The sequence below is a fragment of the Leopardus geoffroyi genome, chromosome A3, assembly GCF_018350155.1.
Source record: "Leopardus geoffroyi isolate Oge1 chromosome A3, O.geoffroyi_Oge1_pat1.0, whole genome shotgun sequence".
Taxonomy (NCBI): Eukaryota; Metazoa; Chordata; class Mammalia; order Carnivora; family Felidae; genus Leopardus; species Leopardus geoffroyi.
The window spans coordinates 4,489,432-4,511,068 of record NC_059336.1 but is presented as its reverse complement, the minus strand read 5'-3'; the positions used below and the strand labels follow the sequence as shown (position 1 = coordinate 4,511,068).

Genomic DNA, 21,637 nt, shown 5'->3' with positions numbered 1-21,637 from the left:
CAGTTGAACGTCTGACCGGCTCAGGTCATGATCTCGCGGTCCGTGAGTTCGAGCCCCATGTCAGGCTCACCGCCATCAGCCTGTCAGCGCGGAGGCTACTTCAGAGCCTCTGCCCCCGTCTCTCTGCCCCTCCTCCACTTTCACCCTCCCAAAAATAAAATAAATATTTAAAAAAATAAAAAGAAATAAAAAGTAGGAAACGATGCCAAGAGAAATGAAGGGTCTAAATGGATAAATCATGGGGGTGGCCTGGAGCCTCAGTGTTGCTAAGGTGCGATTTCTTCCAAACCAAACTATGGGTGTTTATCCTTTCAACACAATTCCAATCTGAATATCAGTGAGACATTTTGTAGAACTGACAAATTGTTTCTCCAATTTCAAGGGAGACGCGAAGGACCTAGAATAGCCAAAACAGTCATGAAAATAAACAACCAAGATGGAGAACACACACTTTCTGCTTTCGAAACCCATCGAAAGCTACTGTAATCAAGATGGTGTGGTATTGACAGAATCACAGAAATAGATCAATGGATCGTAATGAAGAATCCAGAGATAGATTTATATGCATTCAGTCAATTGATTTTTCACAAAGGTGTCAAGGCAATGGCACCTTCAGTGAGAAAGAAATGTTTTTGCAGCAAATGGACTGGGAAAAGTAGCAAAACGTATGGGAAAAAATGAGCCTTGACCTCCACTTCACATCACACACAAAATTTAATTTGAGGTAGATCAGAGACCTAAATACACAAGCTAGAACTATGAAGTTTCTAGCAGAATACGTATAGGAGTGCCTTCATAAACTTGAGGCGGGCAGATTTCTTAGGTCCCAGAAAGCACTGGCCACAAAAAAGAAATATTGACAGATCGGACTTCTTCAAAATTAAAAATACCTCTGCTCATCAAAAGTCAATGTTGAGGACATAAAAAGGCAGGTCACAGATAAGAAGAAAATATTTGCCATACATGTATCTGATAAAGAACTTCTGTATCCAGAATACGGAAGGAATCCCAAAAATTCAATAAGAAACAAACACAGAGCAGGACTTGAGTCGACCCTTCACGAGGAAGACGCACACACGGACGACAAGCCCATGGAAAGCTGCTTCGTGTCATCAGTCGCCACGGAAACACACAAGCACAGTGAGATACCACTCACACCCATCAGAATGGTCAACATTCAAGAGAGGAGTCCTATCTTTTGCTGGCAGTGTGGTAGAACACCTAGAACTCTCGGCGATGAAAGATGGCACACCCGCTTTGGAGACTGCGTCGAAGCTTCATGAAAAGCTAAACACCCAACCTTCCTACCACGAAACCATCTCGTTCACTCAAGAGAAAAGAGAACACATGTCCATAAGAAATGGGCACGGGGCGCCTGGGTGGCGCAGTCGGTTAAGCGTCCGACTTCAGCCAGGTCACGATCTCGCGGCCCGTGAGTTCGAGCCCCACGTCGGGCTCTGGGCTGATGGCTCAGAGCCTGGAGCCTGTTTCCGATTCTGTGTCTCCCTCTGTCTCTGCCCCTCCCCCGTTCATGCTCTGTCTCTCTCTCTCTGTCCCAAAAATAAATAAAACGTTGAAAAAAAATAAAAATTAAAAAAAAAAAAAAAATGGGCACGACCAGAACGTCTACTGACACCAGAACGAACCAATCGTATAGACTTATACAATGAAGCACTGAGTAGGAAAGAAGAATAAACTGACACAGGCAACAATATGGGTGAATCTCAAAAGCTAACGAGCACCCGTTCTCCGATTACACGTGGACGCGGTTCGTGAGCGGGGAGAACGCATCTACGCAAGGAGAACAATGGTTGCCGTGGGTATGGACCGGAAGGTCCACGAGGGCACTTTCTGGGACAATAGAAATGTTCTCTGTCTTGCTGGGAGTGGTGGTTGCATGGGTATGTCCGTTGCTCGAAACTCATTAAATTGTACACTTCTCTGTGGATTGACTGCACGCAAATTTGGCCGCGATAAAAGAACGATCACGAATACATACTGCTGTCCAACCCTCAGCCAGCATCCCCCACCCTCGTCCACCCCCTTTAATGTTCCAAATTCACTCCTCAAAAACTCTGCCGCAAAACACAAAATCACAAAGCAGAAAGATAATAAAAAGCCTGTTAACATAATGCCAACGTATTTTGGGGACAAGTAACATATTGTCTGTCCCTCAGAAGGTCCACTTTTAAAACACGTTCTTTCTAGCCATGTAATTAAAAAGAAAACAAATGTCATTCTGTCTCACAAAATAAAACAAAGCAAACCATAGTGACTGATTTCTTTCTTTCTTTTTTTTCTTTTTTTTTTAAAGCAGGCAACCCTAATCTGTGTCGTTAGCAGTCAGGGCCGTGGCTTCTGCCGGGAGGGGTGGGTAGCCCCTGAGGGGGACGTGAGGGACTTCCAGGCTACGGCCCATTTCTGTTTCTGGGTCTGGGTGCAGGTTATGATGGGCGTTCTGTTTGTGGAAAACGCATCAAGCGTTGCACTTTATGTATGTTTGTGTACAGGTACGTATAGACGCTTTCCTCGATGTTTCTCGATTACACTTTCAAAGAATTAAAAACAAAAACAAGTTAATCCCAAAAAGCCGATCGTGGCGAAAGGCTGGCAAACGATGGATCGACTCAAAATAGACATTGTTTTTTGAAAGCAGGAAGAGAAGAGGAGAAAGAAAGGATGGACGGACGGACACAGCGTCTCACACCCACACGGCCCTCTTCCAAGGTCAGTCATTCCGATTATTGTTGACACGTGGGCTCAGAACTTCTCATGCCCACTTGTGACGTCCCGCCCGCGGCTGGGGAGTCACGGCAGGGCCGAGGGTCCGGGTGGCGCCCGATTGTCTCTGACCGGTCCGGAAGGTGCTGGTGTGGATGGGATCACGTGGGATGCCTGCCCACGGCTGCTCAGTGGGCGGGGCCGATGGCAGGCTGGTGCGATTTGCGACGTTGGCAAGAATGATGTCCTCGGATCCGCAATTTGCTGGAAACTGCGCGGCGGGCTGGGGGCAAAGCGAGATGCAGGGAACCTGCGTCGGGACCCGGTGCCGCCTCTGTTATCGTCACCTGGGTTCCTCTTTGTGCTCTTGTTGCGCTGACGTGACTCCCCTTTCCTGTGCCAGGTTCGTTCTGTCTTCACAGCCGTGGCCTCACGGAGGGTAAATATCTGTAGGGATCTGGAAGAGAGAGATGCGCACATGAGAACTGATGCGTGGGGGCTTCTCCGGGAGACACTCACAGGATGGGGGCTGCATCGCCGGGTCAGCGGGTCATAGTCCGCATCCGCGAAGGGGCCAGGCTCTGCCGCTGAGAGCCCACGGAGAAAGGAGAACGATCGGGGGCGTTTCGGGAAGCTGGCCGCGTTGCGCTCTGTCCTCCCTGGGCGGTGACGTGTGTCAGAACCAAGAACAGCAGAAATGAGTGGAGATGCCAGGAGGCCAGACTTGGCAAAGGGAAATCTCTTCTCTTTTGAGACTGGCAGGGAGAGAAGAGGGGAAGGGTACATCTGGGGAGAGGAACAGCGAGAACAAAAGCTCAGAGGCTGGCGTGAGCGCTAAATCCACCTCTAGGACCGTAGCTGGGGAGGCGAGGGTTTCGGGCTGGGAGGCAGATGCCCGACCGCCCAGCCCCCTTCACCACCAACCCCGGCGACCCCTTTCCTCTCCACTTCGCCACCTCACAACCACCAATGGCGATCTGGACAGACAGATACCTCCCAGGGACGCCGGGCAGGAGGAGGAGTGAGAAGTGGGTGCTGAGGTTGGGGGAACCCGGAAGTAGATGAGCTCCCTTGCTTCGGGCACCTTGTCCTCCAAGGGGACTCGGCCATGTCAGGCTAAGTGTTTCTACCAGGGTGAGAAAAATGGCTCGGGGTGGGCCGTGCCTTAGCAGTCAGTGGACACGTGGCCAAGTGTGACTTCCTGTCCCCAGCCCTTCCCCTTCTCACACTCCTCTGCCACTTCAGGAGATGTCACCTTCTTAGCCTGGATTTTGGGGGCCCCACTAGCCTCCAATTCCTGCTGGTCTCCCGCTATTAGTCTCCATACGCACGGGCCCCTCCTTTGCCCCCTGGAAACCCTTGGGGGATCTATTGCTCGTGCCCTCTCCTGCTCTCGTGCACTCTCTCTGCCTCTTACTTGGCCCTCAAGGCCTTATTCTAGTGTCTCCTGACTCCTGAAAACCCCCTGACCTTTTCCGTCCTGTCCCCAAGCAGAGTGGTCAGCCGTTGTATGCCCCAGGACCCTGACCGGCCTCATGGTTCTGGGGCTCTGGATGCTCTCCAGCACGGACTATTGGCACGTCGTTCCCAGACACGTGCCCCCTTTCCTCGGTCCAGTGTTCAGTCCCTTGAGGGCTGGGCTGCCTCTGACACTTCCCTGAACCCCAAGACACACAGCAGGACATAGCCCCCGAGATCCAAAGCTGGAAGGGACTCTGCTGTCACTGTCACTGCCCCCTTGCCCTACAGGCAGCCTGGAGGGTGCCACAAGCAGTCGGGTCTCTTCCGCCAGCCCCGCTCTGGCCGGCCGACGCCCCCGGTTCTTGGGGTGAGGGCCCAGGCTCGGATGGGTTCTCAAGGGAGGCCAGAAGCCCTGGACCAAGAGGAGGTGGCAGCTGTGGGGCCCCTAAAGAAGCCCACGTGGCCAACTCAGCTAAGGTGCCTCACAGTTCAGCCCCAGCCCCGTCTGTGTCTGGCTTTCACCTTAATTAGTAAGAGCTTTTCAGAGAAACAACAAAAGGACGACATAGCAACTTGGACAGGGCAGGGAAGGCAAGAGCCATTTTGGTAATGGAGTCCGTGGAATTACTATTCGAAAGAGAGACGGGGTGGAGGGGGTTGGAGAGAGAGAGAGAGAGAGAGACCACTCTCTGCTATTAAGAAAGCCAGTGGCAAAACTGTACTGCCATCCGCTTGGTTATTAAAGATCACTGATGGCCACCCCGCCCCCAGGAACAGAGCGAGATTGCACCTCCACGAGCCCAGAGTTCCGGACAGTTGTTCCCAGAAAACCAAAGTGCTGAGCTCAGCGGTCTGGGGAGAAATGTGCGGGCCCCGGGCTTGCTGGCTCACCCCAAAGGCCCAGGAGCCAAAGAGGATGATGGCGAAGCTGAGTGCCTCCACCAGGAGCGGGAGGACATACACATGGCACACCAGGCTGGTTGACAGGTGGGAGAGTTGAGGACAACACACAGATTCACTTTCCCAAAACCTGTATCTGCAAAGAACACGGAAGGAAGCCGCTCGGGCATTCAGGGACTGACCTCTGAGCAGACGCCAGGCTTCTTTCTCTCAACACCTTCATTTCCACCGCCAAGGGGACTGGTTGCTCATGGTCAAACCTCATAACTAACCCAACCACAAAACCTCCAGGGTTTCACCCAAAGGCAGGTCAGATGCAGACTGGCGTGGTAGAATGGTACCAGGTTCTAATCTTTACTGCTTGAAACGAAGCAAGTTGTTCTATTTCTAAGCCATAGGCTCCTCACTTGCTAAAGGGGATGATGAGCCCCGATCTGACTATGCCATGGGGTGGCTATAAGGATAAAATATTGGAGTGGATGCCAAACAGCACTGGAAATGAGAAAATACAGTGTACGTGTTATTGTCTGTAATATACTGGGAATCCTAAGGACGAGCAAGAAGGTGGCAGGCAGGGAAGTGAATGGGTGTATGGGTAGGTGGGTGGGTGGGTAGATGGATGGATGATGGATGGATGGATGGATGGATGGATGGATGGATGGATAAGTGGATGGGTGGATGGGTGGGCAGGTGGGTGGATAGATGAATAAGTGGATGGATGGACGGATGGATGGAGGGATGAGTGGGCGGGTGGGTGGGTGGATGGTTGGATGAATAGACGTGTTGGTGGGTTGGTGGGTAGGTGGGAGGGCAGGTGGGTGGGCCCATGGATGGGAGATGGATAGATAGGTGGGTAGATGGGAAGAAGGAAGGAAGGGTGGTTGGATACAGAGATGCTAGATCAATGGAAGAGAGGAGGCATGAAAAGATGGAAGGAAGGTGGTTGGCTAGATCAAAGATGGTTAGATGATGAATGATTGGACAGACAAAAGGAGACAAGTGTGAATTGACAAAGGCCTGGACAAAAGCAAGGACGAGCAAGTGACCTCCTGCAGTCCTACAGAGGGACCAGCGAGACAGAAGGATGGGTGTTCTCAGTAAAAGCAGGTGCAAGCCCAGCACCTGACTCCCACGTGTGTGCTCCCCGTGGCCTGGCCCCAGCTCCCAAGACCCGAGGGCCCAGATCTTCCTCCCAGGGGCACATGGCTGCATAGTAACTGTGGACCCCTGCTTTTCAGGCCAGTTCTACCTCAGCCAGGGGGTTGTGAGCAAGGGGGAGACTCCCAGCTCATCGGCTTCCTCTCGGACTCTCTCACTACTACTCCCACTCCTCCTGAATGAACTTCCTCATCACCTGTTAATGGCCAGCTTCCTGCTTTCTCCGGCGGCTTCTTCATCGTCCTTCCGCCGAGTTCCTTTTCCCCGAATGGGAACTCCCTGATGAGGCTCCCCCTCTTCCTGGATCCTGGGTCTTGGGGAACCCCTGGCAAGACACAATGACAGAGGCCTTTCCCCTGGACCTCTTCTTTCAGCAGCTATTTTAGCTGGGACCACCCTGCCCCCCACCTCGAGGCCCGGAGAGAGGGACCCAGTGCCACGTGGTTTCCACCAGTGGCTGAGCTTGGGCCGGGGGCTTGCTCTGTTGTCTCCCCTGATCTCAAGGGGTCAGGTCTGGACCCCAGGCTAGAGAGAGGGAAGCCTGGGGGGTGGCAGGGCAGCGGGGGGGCGGTGGGGGTGGGAACTTGGCAGGGAGGCACATGCATGGGGCGAGGAGGAAGTCTGTGGTAGCCCTGGGAACAATGACCAACAGACCCGCTCCCAACCCAGGGATCTGGGGGCCCCAACGGCCCCGCTTTCCCAGACTCTGCAACTGGGTTGAGATGAATGAGTGTTTTCCCTTGGGCCAGACCTTGGAGGGCTGGGGCCCAGGGCAGGTGGAGGTCAGCCTCCATCTGCCTCCCGCTGTGCACTGTCCTCTCCAGAAGGCCTAGCGGGCTGGCGGGACGGCTCCTGGGACCAGGGGTCCAGCTTGGCCTGTGTCTGGAGGTAGCCACCACCTGGAGCCCCTCCACCAGCTTCTTTTCTCTTCCTCCTGCTCTTTTCGGTTCTTTGCGATGGCCCTGGTCGGACGGCGGCCGGTCCCACAGCACCGAGCCCTGGTTGCAGGGGTGAGGCAAGCAGCGGAGAGCCACCACCACCATCCCTGTGCGGCTCGCCGACAACACACGCCTGCTCCCAGAGCCAGCGGGAGGCCGGGGCCACGTGAGGGACACACGGGGGAACCTGCAGGAGGGAGGGGAAAGGACCAGGAGAAAGTGGACACTGCCTCCCAAGGGCAGGGCATCCCTTGCTGAAGCAGACCTTGCAGGGCAGGGGGGCCAGCACACGGGCCTCAGCCTTGGGGCTCGGGGATGGGGGCCATAGGGCCCAGCCCCCTCTCTGCTCTAGCCACCCACACAGCCCACATCGGTCTGATGGTCGGCAAGGGCTCTAGCAGTCTTCTAGAAATATCCATCCGGGGGCTACTCCCAAACCAGAGGGGACGCGGCCACAGGAGGGTCCCCCGCAGGGGAAGAGGGCATGAGGCATGCAGGTTCTCCCTGTACTCCTGGGACCCGACATTGGGATCCCGGCACCCTAAGAGCAGAGTTTGTGTTGTGGGCACGGCCATGTTCCCGGCCCCTAAGATGGCACCCGCACGGAGGAGCTGGCCAGGGGGGTGCCTGGGAAGAAGAAGAAGACCAGAAAGCAAGCCAGGAAGGGGGAGGCCCGGCAGCAAGAGGACGCTGCTCCAGGCTGCCTGGGAAAAGGGGGATGCACAGCCTTCTGTGAAACAGGGTGACCTCTCAGGCCGGCCTGGCTCAGGGTCCCATCCAGACTTCCAGGGGAGGCAGAGGGGCATGAAATAGGTCCCTGGCAGGAGGGTGCAAAGGGGCCTCCAGGGAAGGATAGGAAGGGGGGGCAGATCAGGGAGCAAGGGACCCTGGGGGCCAGTAGAGCAGGCGCCCCAGGGTGAAAGGACAGCTCCCAGGGCTGCGCACTAGGCAAGTGCTGCGTAAGATGCGTAAGGTGAGCCACTCAGACTCCTGTGGGTGGGGGCCGGGGAAGAGGAAAGCCTCAAACCAAATGATTTCAAACTCCCCTGAAAAGAGAAGACTCTGGAATGGGGAACGGCGCCCCAGAGCAACCAGAGGGTGAAGCGGGCATATAGAGCACAGGGACCAGTGTCCACGGCCATGGGTCTGGGGCAGGGGCGGACCGCATCGGATCGAGGTCGCGGCTTCCTCCTCTGGAGCGCGGTGACCATCCCTCTGGCCTCAGCCCGTCCACCTCGCTCCACAATGACCAGCAGATGACAGCCTGCGAGGAAGGGAGCCCCCACGCCTTGGCCGCTGGTCTGAGGCCGCCGTGCCTTCCCAGGGCCGGGGCGGGGGCTGCGGAGAGGAGGCCTGGCACCCGCAGCCGGCCGCCCCCCCAGCCCCCATCAGATCTGGCAGAGACAATAGCTTCTCCCTAGCGAGGCCAGCGTACTGTTTTGTGGTCCAGGGAAAGAATCCAAAGCGTGAAAAATGTCTGACCACAACAGTGGCCTAACGAAGGCAAGAAGAAAGCGAGACATTCGTGGCAAACGGCCTGATGCAAACGCACGCGGGCAGACACAGGCCGCCTGGAAGCTAGCGCCCGGGAAAGCACCTGGTAAATGAGCACGGGCTTCGTGAACGTACGGGATTGTTCTGGACGGCGGCAGAGGCTAGAGATTAAAAGGAAATAGAGAACCAGAAACCACCGTGAATACAGAAGTCGGCCCCATGCGACACTGCTGAGGGCTGGTCAACCTTCTTTAATTTCTTTGAGCTATTACCCCCTTTCTAATTTCTCCTGACATTTGTTGCCTACTAAATCAGTGTGATGCATGGCGGGCAGATTAAGAAGGTTCTCCCAGCCTGTCCCCTCGCCCAAGTGAGTCTCGGGGTAGTGATTTTGAGATTGTCTTTTTATGCTGAAAATGCTCAAAAGTGGTTTTATTTCCTTTGGCAAAAGGAAAAGGTCACCCCAAGTTCCCAACCTTTTAATGCTGCTGGATTATCAAGCATCTCGGGGAGGGAAAGCGGTTATTCAGCCCAAACCAGGGAAGGAAAAAGCCGCATACGCAACGTCAGGGGGGTTGTTTAATGCTCCGGTTTCAGAAACTTCTAGAAGTACGTGTCCTTTCAGCCAGGCAAACAGCCTCATGCTTGGCGGGGCGCCCGCCGGGAGGGGGTGGAGAGCGCCTCCAGCCCCCTGGGGGCGGGCAGGGGTGGCCACCACAGAGCTGTGCGGGGTGGGTAGCACTATGGGCCGAAAAGCCCCTGTTCCGGGAGGGGTCAGGCCCTCATCTGAAATCCTGCCTGGGGCCCAACGCCCTCTCGGTTTCCTTGTCTGTACAATTAGAGGGTTGGTCTAGAAGGCACTTTCCAATGTGACCCTCTGTCATTCTTTAAGCAGAAACACGTAGTTTCGCTAGTGAGTCTGAACGGGGAAGGAGAATCAGCCCCCGAGGTGAAAGCGTGAATGTAAAAAGCTACAGCCGTCTGTACCCGTGAAACCCTGGGCAGGATCACAGCCGGAAAAGTCCGGACGTGGTGCCCGCGGTTCCCTCTGCATCGACGCCCTGTTCTGTGCGATGTTATCAGAAGCCCCTGCAGACAGTAGCCGAAGCTTCCCGGGCCTTGGGCAGGAACAGGCGAGTTTCACCCTGAGAACCACCTCAGGTTCAGCAGGAGTCGGGGGGGGGGGGGGGGGGGGACTCGTCCCGTGGGGGGGGGTGGTCAGGAAGAGGCCACACGTATGTTAAAGAGTATTGTCCTCTCCTGGCCTAGAGCAGCTGTCGATAAGTGTGGAGGCAGGACATGTGGGCCCCAGTCGATGACCTTAGCCATGTCATTCTAAGCTCTCTGTCCCCGCTCTGAACCACCCGGGACCAAGCCTGACTTGCCTTCCAAGCCCCCTGTCCAGAGACCCCAACGGAACGCAGGACAAGAAGGGAGATTAAACCATGCAGATCTGCCAGACAAAGCCCTTCCAGTGTGAGATGGCATGAACTAAAAGTCAAATATTATACGAGTACTTTTAGGTGAATTAGATTTTATTGGAATCAGCTATAAGCAGTAAATCAAAAGAGATCTGTTTCATTGGTAATTAGGAGGATCTATTTCTATACCAAGAAATGTGGCATGGGCTTTTCAAAGAATATTCCTTCCAGTGGATTGATTAAATATTCTTTATGATGGCATTTATTCGGTTTTTTTATTAAATGTTTTTTTAATGTTTATTTTGAGAGAGAGGGAGAGACAGAGTGCGAGCAAGGGAAGGGGCAGAGAGAGAGGGAGACACAGAATCCGGACCAGGCTCCAGGCTCTGAGCCGTCAGCACCGAGCCCAACACAGGGCTCGAACCCCCAAATGGTGAGATCATGCCCTGAGCCGAAGTTGGCTGCTTAACTGACTGAGCCACCCAGGTGCCCCTATTAGTTTTAGGGGGGTTTTCTTGGTTTGTTTGTTTGTTTGTTTGTTTGTTTGTTTGTTTGTTTGTTTTAACACAAATCTGTCTTCTTCCCTCATCCAGTGCTAGGATACCAGAGGGTAGGGAGCCGGACTGGACAAGCCGAGGCCAGTAGCCCCTCCTGCAGGGGTGTGTTCAGTGATTCTGAAGGAGGAGACCCAGATCCAGGACGCTCCCCTCCCTCCCCGTCCAGGCCTCTTGGGGGCAGGGAAGCAATAGTTCATTCAGACAGGCTTCTAAAAATGATGTGATGGGAGAAACCACCTCGTGGCTGGTACTTAACTTTTGCTCTAATTAATTTCACGGACAGGCTGTCTTTCGAGTTTACAAATGTTGTGTCTGAGTCAGAAAGTGCATCAGAGGGAAAGAGCTCATGGTGAATTATGTCCAAGACGCCAAAAAATGAAACTAAATTAAAATAATAGAAACACACACTGCCAGAGCCTACTGGGATAGACCCGCACTTGCTTACTGTGCACCTACTATGTGTAAGGTGCCATAGGAGCTCATCAACCACTTCCTTCTGACTCCTGCAAGCAAACGCGCTCCTGAAAGAGCGGAAGCACCAGAGGGTTCCGTTCTCTGGCTTCTCCCCACCCCAACGGCACGAGACACACAGCAAAGGCGTGCGGAGTGTTCGGGACGCTGGTAGGTGGGGTGCTTAGTCTGTTGGCAGGAGCTGTGTCTTCAAGGGGACCTCCCCTTGGCACCTACCTGTGTAAGAGGTCACTGCCATCCAGAAGCGTCTGCAGGGCCTTGGGGTCGAAAGCCTGGCCCCGCGGGGCAGACAAGTGGACAGAGACGGAGAGAGGACAGAAGCCGAGAGCCTGCGACTCAGAACCGTCACAAAATAGCACAGCATCTCGGGCTTGGACACGGCCACCTGGAGCAAGGAGTCCCCAGCTAAGGGGCCCATGGCCCTAGATGGGGCGGGCGTGGCCCCTCCTTGAGAAACCCCAACATGTAAACTGAACTCCATTTTCCCAGTTCTCTAAATGGATCGGATGTCACAGGAAGGTCGTCAGTTATCAGGGGGCCTCATAGACTTGCTGGCCCCCTGTCTGCGAGAGACATCGTCCTCATCTTCCTGCTTATGCCCCCCCCCACAGCCCAGCGAGCCCCCGCAGCTGGGCACAACCACCTCTGTGGCCTCTCTCTAGACCCGTAAGACATCAGTTTTTAAAACCTTTGATGACCAATCAATTGCCTGTGCATCCAAGGGCGTTCTAAAAGTTTTAAAGGCTTCTAAACTCTCTCATCTGGAATTTGCAATCACTTGGGACGGGCTGAGGTTTACTCCTGCATTAGCAGCAGAGATTGCACGGCCTGGTTTAACAAGTCTCTTTGCTGATCCTGTGAGGCCGTTGTGTCCTAGACCCTGAACTGCCCAGTGAGAGGCCCACACACGAACACAGCAGGTCCCTGTCCTCATAGGTTCTCTCGTAGAGAGCAGAGGTGTCCCAGGGAGGGGTGTCTGGGGCACAGGGTCTGGATGACAGCCCCTTGTGAGACGGCGGGGAATTTCAAAGGAGGACAGAGAGCCGGGAGGCTCCCCAGAGGGGCGGCTCGGTTGTCTGGAAGGATGGGTGGAAAGCCATCCAGGCAGAGAGGCCTGGAGAAGGGACATTCCAGGCACGAGTTAAGCCATGTGCAATTCAGGGCACCAGGCTGGCTCAGTTGTAGAGCATGAGACTCTTGATCTCAAGGTTGTGAGTTTGAGCCCTGTGTTGGGTGTAGAGATTACCTAACATCTTTAAAAAAAAAAAAAAAAATCACGTGCAATTCAAAGAACCGGGAACTCTGGGCATAAGACACCGCTCGGATCACCAAGGGCTCATGAGCCAGCTGAAGGTTGGGTTCATCGTGAAGGAGAGAGGAAAGCCTTGGAAGGGTTAAGAGAGGGGCGACAAGGGCAGGTGAGGGATGAATTGGGGTCAGGGCACAGAGGGCATCGGCTTGAGGAGCTGGTGGCAGGGAGAATTCGCTGATGGCACAGGCAAGAAATAATGGCGGTCTGGTTCAGGGCAGCAACCCGGGATGGGGGAGATAGGGCTGGAACCAGGAAACGTTTCCAAACCAGCGCCCCGTCCCCCCGCCCTGACGTGACGGGTGAGGAAGAGAAACACACTAGCCACCATCCCCAGGACTCTACGCCCCGGAGCTGGCTGGCCGGCTGGCCGCTGAGGACTTCACGTGAGACCTGGGATTGGACTTTCATCGGCAAAGACCACGTTGGGAGCAGCGAGAGAACCGGTTCGTGGTGGGGGAAGAAGATCATGAACTTGGTTTCTTCAAGATGAGGGATGACGCCGACGCAGGTAGGGACAGAAGCTCGGGACACACACTGAGCAAGAGATGCTGAGGACCCGGGAACGGTGTGGCGGGAGCCGGAGAGGAGTCTGAGTGAGCCAGCCTGTCACACGTCTGCGGGGCGGGGGACAGCTGGGACAGGACGCATGGCAACCCGGCCCAGGAGAGGGTGGCTGTGCCTGAGGACAAGAAGCCACTGCTCCGGGACACAGGACAGGGTCCCGGGGAAGGATTTGGGGGAGGGGAAATGGGTGTGCCTTCTGGGATGGGAGAGAACAAGCAGGCTGGTGAGACGGTGAGGGGACTGGGGGGTCGAGCGGGAGCTTGGGCTCGGACGGGCCGCCGGGGACCACCTGAGGCCGTGTTTCGACCGCGCAGCCCTGAGTTTCCCAGGCAGCGGGAAGGAGCGGTTCTTCCCAGAGGCCTTGGGCACCAGGTGGTGGACGGGCTGGGGTCTGGGGGCAGCTCAGGAGTGAGTCCACAGCACCTGGACGCCCACACCCACAGCGGCACCCGGGCGGCGGAGCATGGTGGCAGTGTGACCTCGGGCAAGCCACATGATGCTGTCTGGCCTCAGTTTCCTCTGGTGTCAAATGGGGATAATGTTGTCCCCTCCCTGCCAGGCTCCTGCCCTGCCCACACGCCTGTCTCCCCATCCAGCGTGGGCTCCCAGCGGCCAGGTGTCTGTCGTTGCGTCCCCCCATCCATCCCACGCTGCCTCGGGCACACACAGCCACAGGAGAACAGAGGGAGGGTTCTAAGACAGGCTCGCTCAGAACTGTGACCGTGTGACCCTCCTGGGCACTCCATTACCATTAGGCGGGCACACGGCACCTTCTCCATTCAGCCTTCCCAGGTGACTTTTTTGAAGGGGCCCATTTACAAAGTTCCAGCTCCCGTTTGCGCCAGTGAAAGTGCACAGGAAAAGGGACCCCATCAACATCAACTGGGGCTGCTTCCAACTTCCCTAAAAGCCAGATTTCCCATTCGAGAGAAATTACTCCTGGTCCTGCCGTGGACCACTGCGATTCGACTCAGAGTATAATTTCACGGCATTAGCAAAAATGATCCCTTTTACAGGTCTATAAACGCCCTTGGCCCACAAAACAGTCTTGACCTTCAGAGAGACAGAGATTTCACGGTGTGTGGGGGGGGAGCAGGGGGGCCTCTCACCTGAGACCCTCCCGGGGCAGGGAGGCTCCTTGGGGTGGAGGGCAATCTGCAGTGACCTTCGGGGCCCCCTCGCTGGGGGCCCGCCGGAAGCTGTGTGTGTGTTTCTGCGTTGATCTTCTATCGCAACGTACTTTTCCATTTGGTCAGGCAATCGTCGGGTGTCTTCCTGGGGCAGGTGTTGAGACCCAGGTAACCCTTGGCTACCTGGGCGCCCCTCCTGCCGCTCCTCCTGACCGGGGCTGTCTGTGGGGTCTCCTGAAGGTGGTGGGGGCGGGTGGCAGCATCTCAGAGTGCTTTCTGGGGCGGCCTTTTCCCCTTCGGAGAAATTTCGTAGCTTCACTACCTTAAGGGAAAACATGGAGAGAAGCCAGTGAGGGTAAGGAGGGGAACGTCCTGGGGGGACGTCTCCTTTTCATCGCAGGGACAGGTTCCCGCCCCCCTCCTCCCCAGGGAGGTCCCCAAGGCTCGGCCAGGAGGTCTGGACGCAGGCTACTGTCTGCGTGCGCGGGGAGGGCGCATAGAGCGGGAGGCTCAGGCGGCGGAGGCCTTCGGCAGTCATTGCCAGGAGCTAATGCGAGGCATAAATCATCTGTCAGCTTACGGAGTGACTTTCAAAGTTGTTGGAATGGAATAATTAAAAGAAATTGATATCGTAAGAGAAAGCCACGTCCGCTGTCGCAAGGCCTTGCCTCGCTGACAGCTCGTTGCCACGCGCACAGCATTACCAGCAAGGCCGCAGGACGCGGTGCTCCCTCCGCTCGGCACTCAGGGCTCTGGCGACGCCCTCCCGAGGCACCTTCCCCAGCGCCCGGGAGAGCTGGGCCGCACCGGCCGCGGCCTGTGGGCAGGCTTCCCGCGGGTGGGCAGCAAGAGGAGTGGAGAAAGCCTCCCGTGGCTCATCAGCTCGCCACCACCAGGGACAGACCTAACCCCACCCGGGTGATCGGTGATGGCTGATGAACCCTGGCCCCCCAAACCCGCCACCACGTCTTTTCGTCGGCTTGCCTCTCGGAGACGGGGAAATGAAGTCTGTCCAGGCCACCGGCTCAATGGCCAGGAGCTGCTGGACGGGAGCAAAGTGGGAGCTACAGGGTAAGCCAGTGGGCGCCAGGGCAGAACTGAGAGAGACCTTCTCTCTCTGAGCGCCCCCAGCCAGCCTCACCCCTCCTTCCACGCGAGGAGAGGGTGGCCGTGTTAAGGTCTGCTCTGTACCAGACACTGGTGTGGTTCCGTTTTGACCCATTAATCTTACAGCAACCCTCTCCCTTAGCTTCTCTTATTAAGCCTCCTGGAGCAGATGGGGAAACTGAGGTCCAGAGAATTAAGTGACTAGATCAAGTTCACACCAGCCAGAGAGGGTAGAAGTGAACCTGATCCGAGGCCGCCCGAACTTGCCCCGAAGGACGGGTCATAGGAGACCACGAAGGGCGAATGCTCCAGAAAAGCTAACCTGCAGATGGGCAGGGGTGAACCAGAAGAAGAGCGTGTCCGTCAGGAGGCCCCGCCTTGGTGCCGAGGTCGTCCCAGCTCTGATCTGGATCCGGCACTTTCCAGCTGAGGGGCCTGGAGCCGGGTACTTAACCGCTTGATCGCCATCCTTAGCTGGATGTCCGATTCGGGGTTGTCGAGATTGTGCCTGGCCTCCAGCCAGCCCTTGGTGAGCCCAGGTGCTGGGACGATGGCCGCCCTCTTGGCGTAAGGATGCCCCCGCCTCCCTCAAGCCCGGGGACCCAGGCGTATTCCGCCTTCTCTCTCGGGGTTTTGCAAGTGGGCGAAGCCCTTGGGGGGAGCCAGGGCGCACCCCGGCTCTCCCAGAAACGAGGCCCACTTCACGCCGGGATGAGCTGGGTGCCCCTTTCTTCCCTTACTTTGCAAACGCTATGCCGCGCTCCAAGCGTCTCTTGGAAAACTCAGCAGTTTCTTATTTAGGGTCGGGCTTGACTTGGTTCTTGCGTCTCTGAACTGTGACTAGCCGGTCGCCTCCCCAGGGGACTCCGCCACCGATGCTTTTTCTTCTGTGGCCTTGTTTTCCGTCTTGAACATGGCTCCTGGGTCCGTCTGGATCCTCTGCTCCGGGCCTCAACTCTGGCCTCGCCTGCTGAATCACACCAAAGAGAAACAAAATAGGTGGCCGTTGAGAATTCCGTCTGTCTTTGATTCACATTTTTATAAACGTATCTGTGCGTCCAGGGCAGGCGTGTCGATGGGCCGTGGAAATGAAGGTCCCCCTCAAACGCACATAACACCGCGGGCACTTTTGGGGAGTCGCGGGTACCCTACAGGCATTAACCTTGAATCCCGTGATCTTCGCTGCAGACGCTAAGAAGAGCAGGTCCGCCTAAAGAGCAAAGCCTCTCGAATTTGTATTGGCTCCTGTCTCCCAGTTGTCAGGGTCCAGCGTTGAAGTCCAGTAAACGCCTCACTCGGGAAACCTTGGACACTCGACAGACCATTTATTTATCTCTGGGCCTGACCCATGCGTTCCAAAGCTCAAGCCGTTGGGGAAAACGGGCTTGGAAAAATGCATATCCCACCCGCCCCCAATATCTCAGGCTAACAAGTTGGCCCTTCAGCAAGCATCCCATTGTCCAAATCGTGCGGACACCTCCATAATGCTCCCCCTTCATCGGCGCGTATAAAAGATCCCCTATGCTTCCTATATGCGCCCATGACCTCATCTTTCCTGCACAGTCCACTTGCTTTCAATGGACCCAGTCACAAGCCGGAACTGTTTGACTCCAGTGTTTCCTAGCGGACCATCTGTTGGTCGGAATCAGCGCGCAAGCCCCGCTTTGCCGGTGGCGGTACCTCCACAGCGGCACCGCCCGCCGCCCTGGTCCCCCCGCACCTCTCCCCTTCCCTCCTCTGCTGTCCTCACCCCGGGAGCTCCCGCGAGTGCCCTGTGGGAGCTGCCGGGAGACGGTCATAAACCCGGCTCTGTTCTCCGGCAGTTTCAGGCCCGGCCGGGCCCAGACCCGCCTTTTCTTCCTTAAAGGTCGCAAAATCTAATTAGAACGATCGCTAACTGTATATTCTCGTTGTCGGTAAGCCTCAAATAATAAAAATCAGACCAAATGAGACTAATCAAGGGAGATGGAAAATCGATGTCATATTTGTTCCAAGTAATTTCCTTTTAGAAGAGAAAGGGCTCTTAGGAGTGGTTTGCGAATTTAAAAGATGTTTACGGTTGCATCTAGACATCGGAACATCAAAGTCAACCCCAAACGGAATTTCGCTGGATGATCTCTCTCTTTATTCCCGGAAAAGCCAGGGCGGCGTGGTATAAAGGCTAAAACGGGGCGACAGGCTTTCTTGGGTCTGCTTTAAGTAGTTCTGGCTTTGCCAAAAACAAAACAAAAAAAAAAAAAATTGAAAAAGGGATCCCTTAAGACAGGAGCAGAAGGTCGGTAATACATGAAATTCTTTTCCTTTTCTTCAATATTTTTCTGAGTAGTTGCTTTCCACTGAATGCACACTTAAGAAAAAGCCCTAAATAATAGAACAGAGATAAGGCATAGCAAAGAAGAGAACTGAAATCGTTCTTCAAATAACATATCCTTTTGCCCAGGATTCCCCTCAAGATAGTGGTTAATGACCCCAGATAAACACCCCGTTCTCCATTTGGTTGTGCGTATGCGTTCATGACAGTGGGAGGGATCTGTACCAAGACGACCCGGTTGATCTGCTTCGCCGTGATTCCTTCGCACTTCCCCAAGAGCCGGAAAGGAGCCCCCTTAGAGGCGAGGCATCCTTAGCATCACACCCCGATCACAAGTAAACAAGCACCAGGCACCCACGGTGGCCAGCCTCCAGAGCAACAGCTGTCCCTCTTATAATTAGAAATTCCCCAGTGGAATCCAAATAGACCCAGGCTAAAGTTAAGTTCTTGGCCTCTTGTTCTGCAAGGTCTGACCTACCGCGTGTGGATCCAATCATGCCTTGGGCACACACGTCTTCTGTTGGCACAGAATGGGGGGCACGCTCCCTCGCCCGTTGCCCCTCAAACCACGGGAGACGTCCACTGGACGCACATAGGTCCTTGAGTCCATTTCAGAGAAAAGTTACCTGTTTGGGGCTTTGGCCAGTTGTCTTTTATTTCTGCCTCAGTCCATCCGGATGATTCTTCTTCTTCACTGTTGGTCTCAGAGAGGCCGTAGCTACGCCATCTTGGATCGCCTGGAAACATGTCCACAAAAAGCTTGGAACGCATGCCCTCCTGCCCCTTGGCCCACAGACCTCACGACAAGTCCGGCCCTGCCTGAGACATGTTTGCTATTTCGATGACACGGTGGGCGTGTTGTTTTTTGCATCATGAGATTTCCTCCCTTCTGGCAGGTTCTACCGCAGAAGGGAGCACTGTCAAAACGGGTTTACCTGTTCCCCTAGCTGGATCTCAATTATGTATTCGCGTGGACAGTTCATAGTTAGACCCCTGTGGATTTCTGTTCCCCTTTACTATCAATCCACCTCGTTAGCCACGGAATTTCCAAGCCCCAGTCTCTGCTGCATATGCTCAGAGCCACTGAGCTCACATCGCTCATGGTAGGAGAGCACTCTGCCCCTGCTAGGTGGAGTGGGTCCTGCTTCTCCAGTGTCCCAAAGGGTACACGCTTAACTTCTCCTTTCTAATAGCTCTGGTGGGGAGGCAAGTGTGAGCCGTCTGTCTGCCTCCTGGCCACATCCTTGCGTAAAATGACAGGCATTTCCTAGAGAGTGGGTCCTTTTTAGGGAACGCTGGCACTGGCAACCACTTGGCCCAACTGGCCCCCGATCCTCGGTCGTTGGAAGGGCTCTGCTCCAGGCAGCTGTGACCATTCCCCATCTTACTGGGAGGATGCTTCACCCAAGGCTGCCACCATATTTCCTCTTTGTCATCTTCCGCCATGCTGAGATCATAAGGATGAGCATGATCCTGCACTGGAGCAAAGTTTATTCTTCTATTGAAGAAATCAGAATCAACACCGTGGAACCTGTTAACCACCCCTCCACCTACCGCCCACCTTACAAAGGTATTCACTCGGACAAACTAATTAGTGCAAATAAAATCTGGAAACCGCCTAAATCTTTCCTTTCTTTCAAGAAAAGTCCCAGGGAGACTTTACTGGGCAACACGTTGGAAGACCAGTTCTAATGGCTTCACGAACTTGAAAGTACTAAAATGGAATATATTTTTTTCTTAAAAGCACCATAATTCAGTCTTGTCACTAATTCAGACAGTGTGTCCCCCAATTAGGAAGGTTAAACCGTACATCACACTCTGCATATAAATTGCCAGATAAAACAGAATCATCTGGGTGGTTGGTAGCCAAGAGATGACATTATTTTCTTCAACTTGTTCAACCGAAAGAAAGAGAAAATCCAGTCCAATTTAAAAGTAACAACTTTTGAAAGATATTTTATTTATTTCGTGACCAATAAAAAATGAAACGCCTTTCTTCTTTAGCCACCTGGCCCTTTGGGGAAATCGTGTTTCTGCAAAACCTCAAAACCGAAAGGCAGAAAATGTTATTTAAGTAATCCACAGATTTCCAGAGAACCAGGGATCAACCAGAAAGAACACTTCTGCACCGGGGGGTGGTTATTTTGCAGATGGGGAGGGGTCCCTCCTGCGACTTCAGGTTGGATTCAGAATTTTCCGTCAAGGCACGATCCCAAATCTGAGCCCTTGAGATGTGTCAGACAGAAGGGTACTTCCATTACTGCTGTCCTCAAGGGAGAAATCCATGTTCTTGTTGGCTCCCAGAGGGGATGAGGGGGTCTGGGGGCCGGTGGTGGGCGGATCACTGTAATGTCCCTGTTTCAAGACCACTGGGGGCAGGTCGCCTTTGACGCAAACCCTTCTCTCGGCTTCCTCTGTGGCCGGGCAGCTCACGCCAACCGCCAAGGCGTCAGGACTCCTGCGGGCTCACTGCAGAGCAGCAATTTTCTTTTGCTTTGCTTTGATTTTCTCCATCCTGGCAATTGAAGACAAACCGAGAAAGCCATTTTCTTCTCCACCAGTCAAAACACCTTTGCCATTTTGTCAGTTTCCGTGCTTGCCTTTTCCCCCCGATCCCAAGGTGGTGCAAGAGATGCCCAGACTTCCACCTCCACGTTCCCCTTCGCTAAAAGGAGCCACGTCAACACCCTACGCCCAACAGCCAACACTTCATGCACCCGTGTGGACCGGGTGGTGTTCTAGGTGCTGTGCGGGGGGTCAGTGGTGGGAGAGACGAGAGAGCCAGGCTGCTCTCCGCTCCAGAAGACGGGGCACACGTTACAGGTGGGGTTTGGTAACCTCAGACTGGGAGGAGGGCTCAGGGTTGGGGAGTCTTTGTGAACTTAGTTTGAGAATTCGCACTTAAGCCGGCAACAAAGTACTGCCCCGCCCGCTCCCCAACTTCAGTCACGTGCACGCTGATTTTCCCCGTATCATTTAATGTTTAAAGTTGACTAAAGTCATTTCACTTTTACTTTCAAGTTTATTTATTTATTTTGACAGAGTGCCGGTGGGGGGGGGGGGGGGTGGAGGGGCAGAGACAGAGGAAGAGAGAGAGAATCTCAAGCAGGCTCCACACTGTCAGCACAGAGCCCGACGTGGGGCTCGAGCTCACCAACCGGGAGATCATGACCTGAGCCCAAGTCAGACGTTTAGCCGACTGAGCCACCCAGGTGCCCCCAAAATCAATTCACTTTTTATTTTTATTTTTTTTTTTTTAATTTTTTTTTTCAACGTTTATTTATTTTTGGGACAGAGAGAGACAGAGCATGAACGGGGGAGGGGCAGAGAGAGAGGGAGACACAGAACCGGAAACAGGCTCCAGGCTCGGAGCCATCAGCCCAGAGCCTGACGCGGGGCTCGAACTCACGGACCGCGAGATCGTGACCTGGCTGAAGTTGGACGTTTAACCGACTGCGCCACCCAGGCGCCCCTCAATTCACTTTTTAAACTCGGCCTCATCCTAAGCAATAATATCCTTGAAATCGCTCCCCAGATGGCCTAGATATTCCTCCCTAACATGCGTTAAGATTAGCCTAACCTTTAAGCAAAAATATACTCACACGTGTTCCACCTAAAACCTTCCTGGGCAGCGCTCGGGGCGTGTGCGTCACGGAGCACTGGAGGACAGAGCACGGTCCCGGCCAACTGGAGTAGCAGTAGCTTCTCTTAGCCTGGGACAGCTTGAATTCAGGCTCAGACCCAGGAAAGCAAGTGGCCTTTTGGGGGACAGTGAGTTTCACCAAAGCCGGGAGTCTGAGCTGCTAAGGGCTCAAAGCCTCCCCTCCTCATCTGAGAATGACATCCGGGGACAGATCATCTGGGGGAAACTCACGTTCCCATCCCACTCAAGACCCCTGCCTTTGTCTTCCCAGCTGGAAGAATCAGCCCTGCGACTTCTGCCCCTCCGCCCACTGATCGACCCACATTTACAGCTCGTTAGTGCCCCACACTCCGACCCTGGCACATTTCTGGTCTCGTGCAGTCTCTTCCTCTTGGTGGAATTCGAAGACAAGGGAAGGAAAGCAAAACGGGGAAGTCTGGCTCAAAGAA

The 21,637-nt window shown here is 54.6% G+C and overlaps 1 long non-coding RNA gene across 1 annotated transcript in view; it reads left to right on the top strand.

The window, feature by feature from the left end:
* The window catches only part of LOC123579936, an 89,593-nt gene that overhangs the window by 19,836 nt on the left and 48,120 nt on the right, over positions 1-21,637 (top strand). The window contains exon 2 of the long non-coding RNA XR_006703021.1: positions 2,654-2,727. This is a non-coding gene — a long non-coding RNA (uncharacterized LOC123579936). The remainder of the gene's footprint in view (positions 1-2,653; positions 2,728-21,637) is intronic.